Below are 9,464 nucleotides of genomic sequence, written 5' to 3'. Positions count from 1 at the left end.
CTCTCTCTGGTCTCCCCCGTCTCCCCTCTCTGGTCTCCCCCCATCTCCCCTCTCTCTGGTCTCCCCCCTCTCTCTGGTCTCCCCCCTCTCTCTGGTCTCCCCCGACTCCCCTCTCTCTGGTCTCCCCCGTCTCCCCTCTCTCTGGTCTCCCCTCTCTCTGGTCTCCCCCCTCTCTGGTCTCCCCTCTCTGGTCTCCCCCGTCTCCCCTCTCTCTGGTCTCTTTCTCCCCTCTCTCTTTCTCTCCCCCCTCTGTCTCCTTCTCTCTCCTGTCTCTTTTTCTCTCTCCCTCCTCTGTCTCTTTTTCTCTCTCCCTCCTCTGTCTCTTTTTCTCTCTCCCTCCTCTGTCTCTTTTTTCTCTCTCTTTCTCTCCCCCTCTCTCCCCCTCTCTCCCCCTCTCTCCCCCTCTCTCCCCCTCTCTCCCCCTCTCTCCCCCTCTCTCCCCCTCTCTCCCCCTCTCTCCCCCTCTCTCCCCCTCTCTCCATCTGGATATCTTATTTACCCTATATATCTTAACTGTCCTATTCTACACCAAAATAACTTATACTGCTTTCTTCCAGATCTGACTCAAGCTTCACACAGAAGACATCGGAATCCCCCCTAACCCAGAAGACAGGTAGGGAACACATCCCCTCCAACTTATAACATTGCGGGAATGAGGTACCTGGACATTGAGGGACTGCGGATCAGGTAAGATCCCAGGCGGGATTGCTGCTTTAGATATTGTGAAGCGGGGGCATCCAGACACTGGTTAAGGGGTTCAGGAAACTAGTCATTCACCTGTGGCTTTTATTTCTAGATCTGACATTTACACACACACACACACACACACACACACACACACACACACACACACACACACACACACACACACACACACACACACACACACACACACACACACACACACACACACACACACACACACACGTAACAAGGACTAATTGTAGTATAATGTAATAAATACATTTGTCAAAAATGAATGTTGTTCTGACTAGGAATTTATTAAATGTATTTTATTTATATATTTTATTTTAAAGCGGGGTTGGGGGTGGGGTTGGGGGTGGGACTAGGGGCGGGGTTGGGGGCGGAACTAGGTGGCGAGTAGATTTTTTGGTTGGGCGAGTAGATTTTTGGGTGATTTGTCGAACACTGTATATATATATATATATATATATATATAGAAAAGAAACACACAGCGCAAATCTAAACAGTTTGTTCCTGTGGAAGATATTATTCACACCACTTAGAGAGCCAATGTTTTTAAATGAGGTACATACCCTGGTGTACACCTAACCCTACAAACTGCAGCCAATTTAGGTCTGCTGCTCCACAATCGCCGCCTTGAAGATCTGTAGAAGAGTGACCTAAGCGCAAATATGACAGGGAAGAGAAAAAACACAAAAAGAGATCATAGGGCAGTATATCTAATAATACATAGACTTAAGATGGTAAAGTATGCGCTTACACTGATAGGATAAGTATGAGCCTGTAATCCTCTAAGGGACTCGCGAACGTAGCTTTAACGGTCTTCTTCTTTTAACTGCTGGATCTCCAGATTTCTTCTCCACGGGAACTCAGCTGCAGCTGCTGCATGCACTTCTTGTCTCTGGCACTCACGTATCTCTATGGATGGATCTCACAAGAGGGGGGGGGAGGATGGGGAGGAAATAATGGAAGGAAAAAATATGTGTAAAACCTTTTAATCTAAAAAAGACTCAATAAAATATAGGTAATCAACTCACATTTTGTGAGTAAATAACAAGCAGTAGAGAGTGTTTAGCGAGTCTCTCACACTCGTGTAGAAGCACCGGTTACCAGTCCTCTCCGCAATCTCCGCTACTTCCGTGTCACAGCCCCTGACGAAGCCCAAGTGGAGAAACACGTAGGGCCAGCGTTGATTTGCAGCAGAGAGAGAGACACGCCGAGGAGCCTGTGTGGAGAGACATTCACGAGGAGCTCCGGCAGTGATCCCCTGCATTGGCAGACAGTGAAGCTCGCGAGAGCCGGGCCACGTCACACACCGCGTCACACGCCACGGTCGATCACGTGACATGGAAGTAGCGGAGATTGCGGAGAGGACTGGTAACCGGCGCTTCTACACGAGTGTGAGAGTCGCTAAACACTCTCTACTGCTTGTTATTTACTCACAAAATGTGAGTTGATTACCTATATTTTATTGAGTCTTTTTTAGATTAAAAGGTTTTACACATATTTTGTTCCCTTCCATTATTTCCTCCCCATCCTCCCCCCCCCCCCTCTTGTGAGATCCATCCATAGAGATACGTGAGTGCCAGAGACAAGAAGTGCATGCAGCAGCTGCAGCTGAGTTCCCGTGGAGAAGAAATCTGGAGATCCAGCAGTTAAAAGAAGAAGACCGTTAAAGCTACTGTACGTTCGCGAGTCCCTTAGAGGATTACAGGCTCATACTTATCCTATCAGTGTAAGCGCATATCTTACCATCTTAAGTCTATGTATTATTAGATATACTGCCCTATGATCTCTTTTTGTGTTTTTTCTCTTCCCTGTCATATTTGCGCTTAGGTCACTCTTCTACATATATATATATATATATATATATATATATATATATATATATATATATATATATATACAGTATATAAATCAGTGATAATCTATGTTACACGTATAAACAGGCCATTACTGCCTAATCAAGTCTTGCATGGAATATTGAGCATTCAAAGGCGAACATAAATAATTTGCACAAACAAATTTCGTGATGTTTTATTAAAGCTCTTTTTTCGCGTCATGTAGTATAATGTGAGCATAAATAGGAACATGTACCATATGGTATTTAATTGTGTTCATATGTTGCTCACTTCATATTTTTAGTTCGCTCATGTACCGGTGTGTGAAACCAGCTGCAATTAATATGTAATCACAGCATAGAGGTGAACAGAGGGGGTGGTGTAGGGCACAGAGCCAGATCACAGGGTCATGGTAGGGTCAAGTCTTGTGGGACGGCTTACAGGTGGTAGAAGCAAATCAAAGGTCAGGTGGTGTCACGTCTTGGGGGAGGGACTACAGTTGTTAGAAGCTGACAAGGTGAACAGAAGTTCATCACATTCATTTGAAATGGTAATTATCTGAATACTTTCACCCACCAGTCCACTATATATTAAAACGTACGTTAGTCGTTCGTTCACTCATATATTATTGTAACGTTATAGCTACGCCACCTTATCACACCAGTACCATCTGTGAGCGACACACTGCATGTGTTGCTGAGTGTCAGCCACATTGAGCGCTACACCTCTGCTTCTCTTAAATGTTCGGACAGATCTCTAAACACATTCATACACATTTCCACAATTAGGTGCTGAATTCTAAGCAGAGTCAACTTTGCTTTCATGGTAGTGATGTACATTATTATAGTTAGATTTCTACACAACATATGCAGTGTATGTACAACAGAACACTTAATTTTACAACGCATTCCTGCATGAACATTGTATGTTGTATGGTGTTTAAAATAAATGTGCTGATTAGGTTCACATGTACATTAATTTTAAGATGGATAATATACAGATTGCCCTAACCATATCATTGTGATGTCGTTATGTGATGCTGATATTTAGCCATAACTACTACCACTACAGATACTTCATGTTAATTATGTACACATTACAATTAAATTCTGATGTTATTCTTCTATATAGTTGCTTCTGCAGCTCCTGTGTCACCTGAAGGTGAGTGTATGAGGTGCAGCACATATAATGTGTACATTTGAAGAATTTTATTTGCCATGCAAAATAAATGCCTTTCACATGTAATGAACTTCACATCAGTTAGTGTCACAGAAGATGTAGTTTTTCCTGACAACATGTATTGTGTGTGTTTTAAAGTATGAGCTAGGAGTTGTGATGTTACAACAACCTTTAATTCATTCTTCTTTCACACTGAGTCGAAACATCATTGTTACTTCAAGCATCATCTTTTAATTGGACATAAATAAAAAATTATGGATACTGTACATGTTATGTGTTCCACTATGAGAACAACTATCATTATAGTGAAAACAAAGTTAAAGTTCCATGGCAGTTCATAATGTCTTTCTTTATTTGTAGAACCAGATGTTGCCGCTCAAGGACAAATTCACTCAAGTGACCATGAAGATGTTGACACTCCTGGATTAACACAGCATTCAAGTCCTCCTGCTCGTGACACCTACTCAGCTATTGCAGCTTCTGAAGAACGAATCTTGGGTGAAGAAAATCGTCGCCATTCAGAAATGATGTCAATGCTTGAAAGGATGCTGTCACTGCATGAAAGGTCAATATCAGAAATGTCACAAATTAAACAAGTCATCATCCAAGTTCCTAAAGAAATCCAAAATGTAAACAGGACATTACAAGCACTAGTTCTGAATGTAAGCCAAGCAAATCAGTTTCGGAGTACAGCAAGAGAACAACAATTCCACTTTACCCCATCAGAGGATGGATCTTTACATGCTGCTACTTTTTCTCCCGAGTCATCAGTTCTTCATTCCCCAGTTCTGGATGATACCGGTACAGTAGGTGCAAGTTCTGTGCAGGTCCCTGTCAACATCCAACCGCTTACATTTGTTCAAAATATGGAACCGACACCTACAAATGAGACACGCAAAAGAAAGTTAGGGCAACAATTACTAATAACCAGCTTTTGGAAGAAGATTAAAAAACAAAACAAGAAAGTGCTCCACCATCACTCTTGCAATGTTTAGCAAGTGTTTCACAACTGCCACAGCCCACACCCAGTGCCCCTGAACTGCCACAGCCCACACCCAGTGCCCCTGAATTGCCACAGCCCACACTTAGTGCCCCTGAAGTGCAACAGCCCACACTTAGTGCCACTGAAGTGCCACAGCCAACACCCAGTGCCCCTGAAGTGCCACAGCCCACACTTAGTGCCCCTGAAGTGCCACAGCCCACACCCAGTGCCCCTGAAGTGCCACAGCCCACTCTTAGTGCCCCTGAAGTGCCACAGCCCACACCCAGTGCCACTGAACTGCCACAGGCAAGCACAAGTGGTACAGTTAAGGCCAGAGTACTTGGCAGAGGGAAAAGGCAAATACAACAGCCAACAAGCAGGCCTGTGACTCGCTCTCAAAAGGATAAACAAAAATAAATAAGCACATTGACTAAATTTGTTGGTGTCCTGGTGTTGTTTACTGCAGACTATTTCATGCATAGTGTATGTATGATCATGTACAGATGCTTGATAACATTCAAGTATGTCCTTGTACACATGAATGTTTATAAATGCTCACTGACTGAATGAAGGCATATTTTATAACATATGAATATCTATTAATCATCAGTTGATTCATGGTATAACATTATTACACACTTGGCATGTTAATGGAAGATGACATTCACTTAGCTCTTGTTCAAGATGAGATGTATCTGGGTTATTTTTGTAATGTAGATAGTCATTTCATGCTAATATTATTGACATACAACTTTAAGTAAGTACCCATATAACAGCATACATTTTTATTTCAAACATTTTTATTGTTTTCTGACAGGGGTACATTCACATCACATGGTTGTTTATAGACAGTAAACTTAATTAACATATACATTTAAAAGTGAACAACCCGAAGCATCTCAAGGTTGATTGATCAAGAAGAGGCGATCTGCCCCTAGTATTTTGTAACCTCCTATGCATTTAGATTCTACTATGTAGATCCCGTCCGGGAGAATTAACAGTTTTAGGAGGATCTTAGATCAAACCCCTTATACACTACCGACACGCTTTATTGCGCATCGGCCAGATCCGCAAGCCGGGAGATTTCCCGGCTTGCTAGTGGCCGCCCCTCGGCGTGCCGCGCGTCATAGACGCGCGGTCACGCGTCTTCGGGAGCCTGCGCCCCCTGCACGCGCGTCCAGGGCTCCCCGAGGGAGCCCTGGTGTCCCGCGATGTGGGGGACGGCGGCAGGGGGTTCCGGGGGACCCGGCGGACCCGGCAGCGGTAGGGAGAGCGCCCCGATCGGAGGGCGCTCTTCCGCTGCTTCGGCGCGCGCCCGTCACCCTCGGGCGCGCGCCAGGCTACTGCTGCGGCCAAGAACGGGCAAATGCTCGAATAAACTTGGCCGCAGCAGTATTAGTACTGTAAAGGATAGGCAGAGAGAGAGAGGGGGAGAAGAGAGAAGAACATACATTTTAATGTTATGTTTTCTTGTGTCTTAACTCTGTAAGACATTACTTACTTTAATCTTCTTTCAGCAAACAGGCCTTGTGTTAATGAGATCTAAATGTTAGCACACGCTACAATTATGGTATCAGTATGAGTGAGCCCCTAATTCACTCAGCTGTATTTAACTTTGAATATGATTACACTAAGGCCTGCTTACACACATCTATGTCTTTAGTTTTGCACTCTATATATAATATATATATATATATATATATAATCAGAATGAACAGTACAGGCCTTCATGGCTGCAAAGAGGACTTGTTTGCTGTTAAATACAACTTCTACACAGCTGACTCAATTAGACCCTCAAACATACTGACCCAGTAATGTTATAAACTTTAATGAACTGTTAAGATAATTACAACAAGGCCTGTTTGCACACAACAAGGCCTTCAATGTAGAAATATCGATATATCTATCTATCTATATATATATCTATATATATATAGCAACTGTAAATATTACTGTATGTTCATTTACATGTCTTACACACACACACACACACACACACACACACACACACACACACACACACACACATATATATAGACATATATACAGACACATATATATATAGACATATATATATACTATATATATACACACAATATATAGTTAAATATATATAGATATATATATTTATATATATATATCTAATTATATATATTTTTATATATATATCTATATAACAAGAGAGACAAACAGAGAGACAAACAGAGAGACAAACAGAGAGAGAGAGAAAGAGAGAGAGAAAGAGAGAGAGAGAAAGAGAGAGAGAAAAACAGATAGAGACAAAGAGAGAGATGTGTGTATGGTTAATTTTAGCTAAGTGTAAGTAGAAATCTGTCCATCATAGCACTGTAGATGATTTCACACACATTGTTATTGTAATTAAAAGTGTAACCTTGTTTTGCACATTTTGATTGCCTAAGCCGAAAGTAAAGTTTTGATTCCTGTGAAAAGAGGGTATCTTAGACAAAGAATTTCAGCCAATTGTGTGTAACAAGTTTTTGTGGGAGAAAACCTAGGCGTATAACTGTTAGGTTGTATTATAACCTTGGAACAAACCACGAAGATAACATGTAACTATTCACACATTCAGCAGACATCCGTATGCGTTCAACTTAGACACTGTACACTTGAAGAGAGAAGAAATGGCAGGAGCTTCCACATTGCACAGCCATCCACGTAAATCATACATATTTTTGATTTATGAAGCAATCGAGTCAACGCCACACAAAAAGGCAACGGTGGGAGAAATCTATGACTTGATCCAAAAAAAATATCCATACTACAAAGAACCAGACAAACAAAGAAATGTTAAAACTTCTGTACGTTTCACTTTATCCGCAAATGAATGTTTTGAGCGTGTCCATGATCGTCAATATCAACGATATGGATGCTGGCATGTTGCTTCATCATCTAAACTTACCATGGAACATGGAACATATCTTCTGTTAAATAGCATATTTTTGCCTAATACCAGTTAAATTGAAGCCGCACAGACTGTCGCGTCTGCTGATATACCTGCACCGTCCATTCATCAAGACCAGATGCATGATGGACATAACGACTATGATATGTATCCAAACTTATATGGCCAATGCAAATGTGGATGTGAAAACAACCAACAACTGTACGTACCTCCAGACGTCTTGTTTGAAGAAGCCACTGCAGATCCATATGACGGCCTCACGGAGATGTGTGTGATTCAGGATTCAACTGTTGCCTCAACCATGGATGATACTGTTGTGCCTTCCTGGAGCGAGTTGTTGCAGCCAAATCAGTTTTGACTTCTACAAGAATGGTAAATACAAATTTCGTTAGGCCTTTACTCAAATGATATATGTGTACATTAATAATAGACACAATTTGTTAGCCAAATGAGTGGATACAGCTTAACATTGCAGACAGCCTTACATGTAGCGTGCACAAAGACATTATTTCCTATAGCAATATACTACATGACGAACCATTAGTACACATTGGTGACGGAGTCCTAAATCATAGATTATTTTCGCTTTTAAAGTATAATTTCAACATGTTACACTAACTGTAACACACACACACACCTCATTGTTTAGCATTCAACATATAAAAACAAAGTGTCGCCCACATATGGTAGTGCTTACGATTGCGGTAAGCATGCTCACTCTGACTAGGCGGGATCAAAGCAACATGGGTGCAATCTATTGCACCCATCACACATGGTATCTCGGCTATGGTATAAAAGCCATTCCTGACTTCCAGCCACTCTGTGTGCTCTGTAGGAAAATGAATATAATTCCTAGCGCGTCTATTCAGTGCACATAGAAACTGGGTAAAGGCCCGCGAGAATGTAGATTGCGAGACCCCGCCAACTATGCCCACAGTTGTCTGGAATGACGCGGAAGCAAGATAATGTAATGAGCACAGCATTTTAACAAGCCCAGGGACTGCACGACCTCTGGCTGTCACAAAATCTAAATCTACACGTATCTCTTCATAAAGAGCTAAGATTGCTGCTGAACTCAAACGATACCGACTTGTAATCTCCTCCTCACTCATCCCATCTAACATGGTTCTCTCCCTGTACAAACGAGGACGAGGCACAACTTCTCTCCTCTCTCTTCTCCTCTCATCTCCTTGCCCTCTCCCTCTCCTCTCCGCGTCCCTGTCCCTGTTCCTGTCCCTGTCTGTGTCCCTGTCCCTTCCTTGGCCTGTGCCATTCTGGCCCTCAGCTAGCCTCTCCTCCAATAGAATCCTCCTCCGTCTCATGAACATTCGTATCATTTTCAGGTCTGTAGCTGTCAATGCGCAGGTAATTGTCCTCCTTTAAATGAAAAGTTCAGTCCGCGCTCTGGCTCTTTAAACTTGGAGTGTTGGTCCCTCTCAGTTCTCTTGCTGCTTCTGTGTTTATGAGGTGTCTCCCCCACCTCCAAATGTGGTCTCCACCGGAACCCCGATGGTGATACCAATATCAGCAAAACAAGAAAAAACACAAAAGCGCACCAAGATGAGAGATAGATATTGTATTAGCAACAAATAATAAAATTAGTAACTTACATATAAAATTTCTTTAATAATCCCCGATTCTGGTGTCTATCACAGGAGTAGGGCATCACATAGGAAGTATGAAGGGTAATCTCAGTTCTGAGAGATCAGACCCGCGCGCTGGGGCTGTCTCTGTTCACTCTCCTGTCCTCCACGTGTGGTAGCGTGGTGCAGAGTGTAGCACACATGTGCAGGAACCGGGGCCTTCAATAGGTGTCCTTAGGATACCTGTCCGT

At 42.5% G+C, this 9,464-nt stretch overlaps 1 long non-coding RNA gene across 1 annotated transcript; it reads right to left on the bottom strand.

Moving 5' to 3' along the window:
- Positions 1–4,058: 4,058 nt before the first annotated feature.
- LOC142470840 (uncharacterized) lies at positions 4,059–7,995 on the bottom strand. The gene is made up of 3 exons (XR_012789346.1): positions 7,840–7,995; positions 4,444–4,604; positions 4,059–4,279 (listed from the first exon to the last, which is right to left on the bottom strand). It is a non-coding gene; the product is annotated as an uncharacterized LOC142470840 (long non-coding RNA).
- Between the last annotated feature and the right edge of the window lie 1,469 nt (positions 7,996–9,464).

Source organism: Ascaphus truei, chromosome 1 (assembly GCF_040206685.1).
Source record: "Ascaphus truei isolate aAscTru1 chromosome 1, aAscTru1.hap1, whole genome shotgun sequence".
NCBI classification, from domain to species: domain Eukaryota; kingdom Metazoa; phylum Chordata; class Amphibia; order Anura; family Ascaphidae; genus Ascaphus; species Ascaphus truei.
This window is presented reverse-complemented; position numbering and strand designations above follow the sequence as displayed.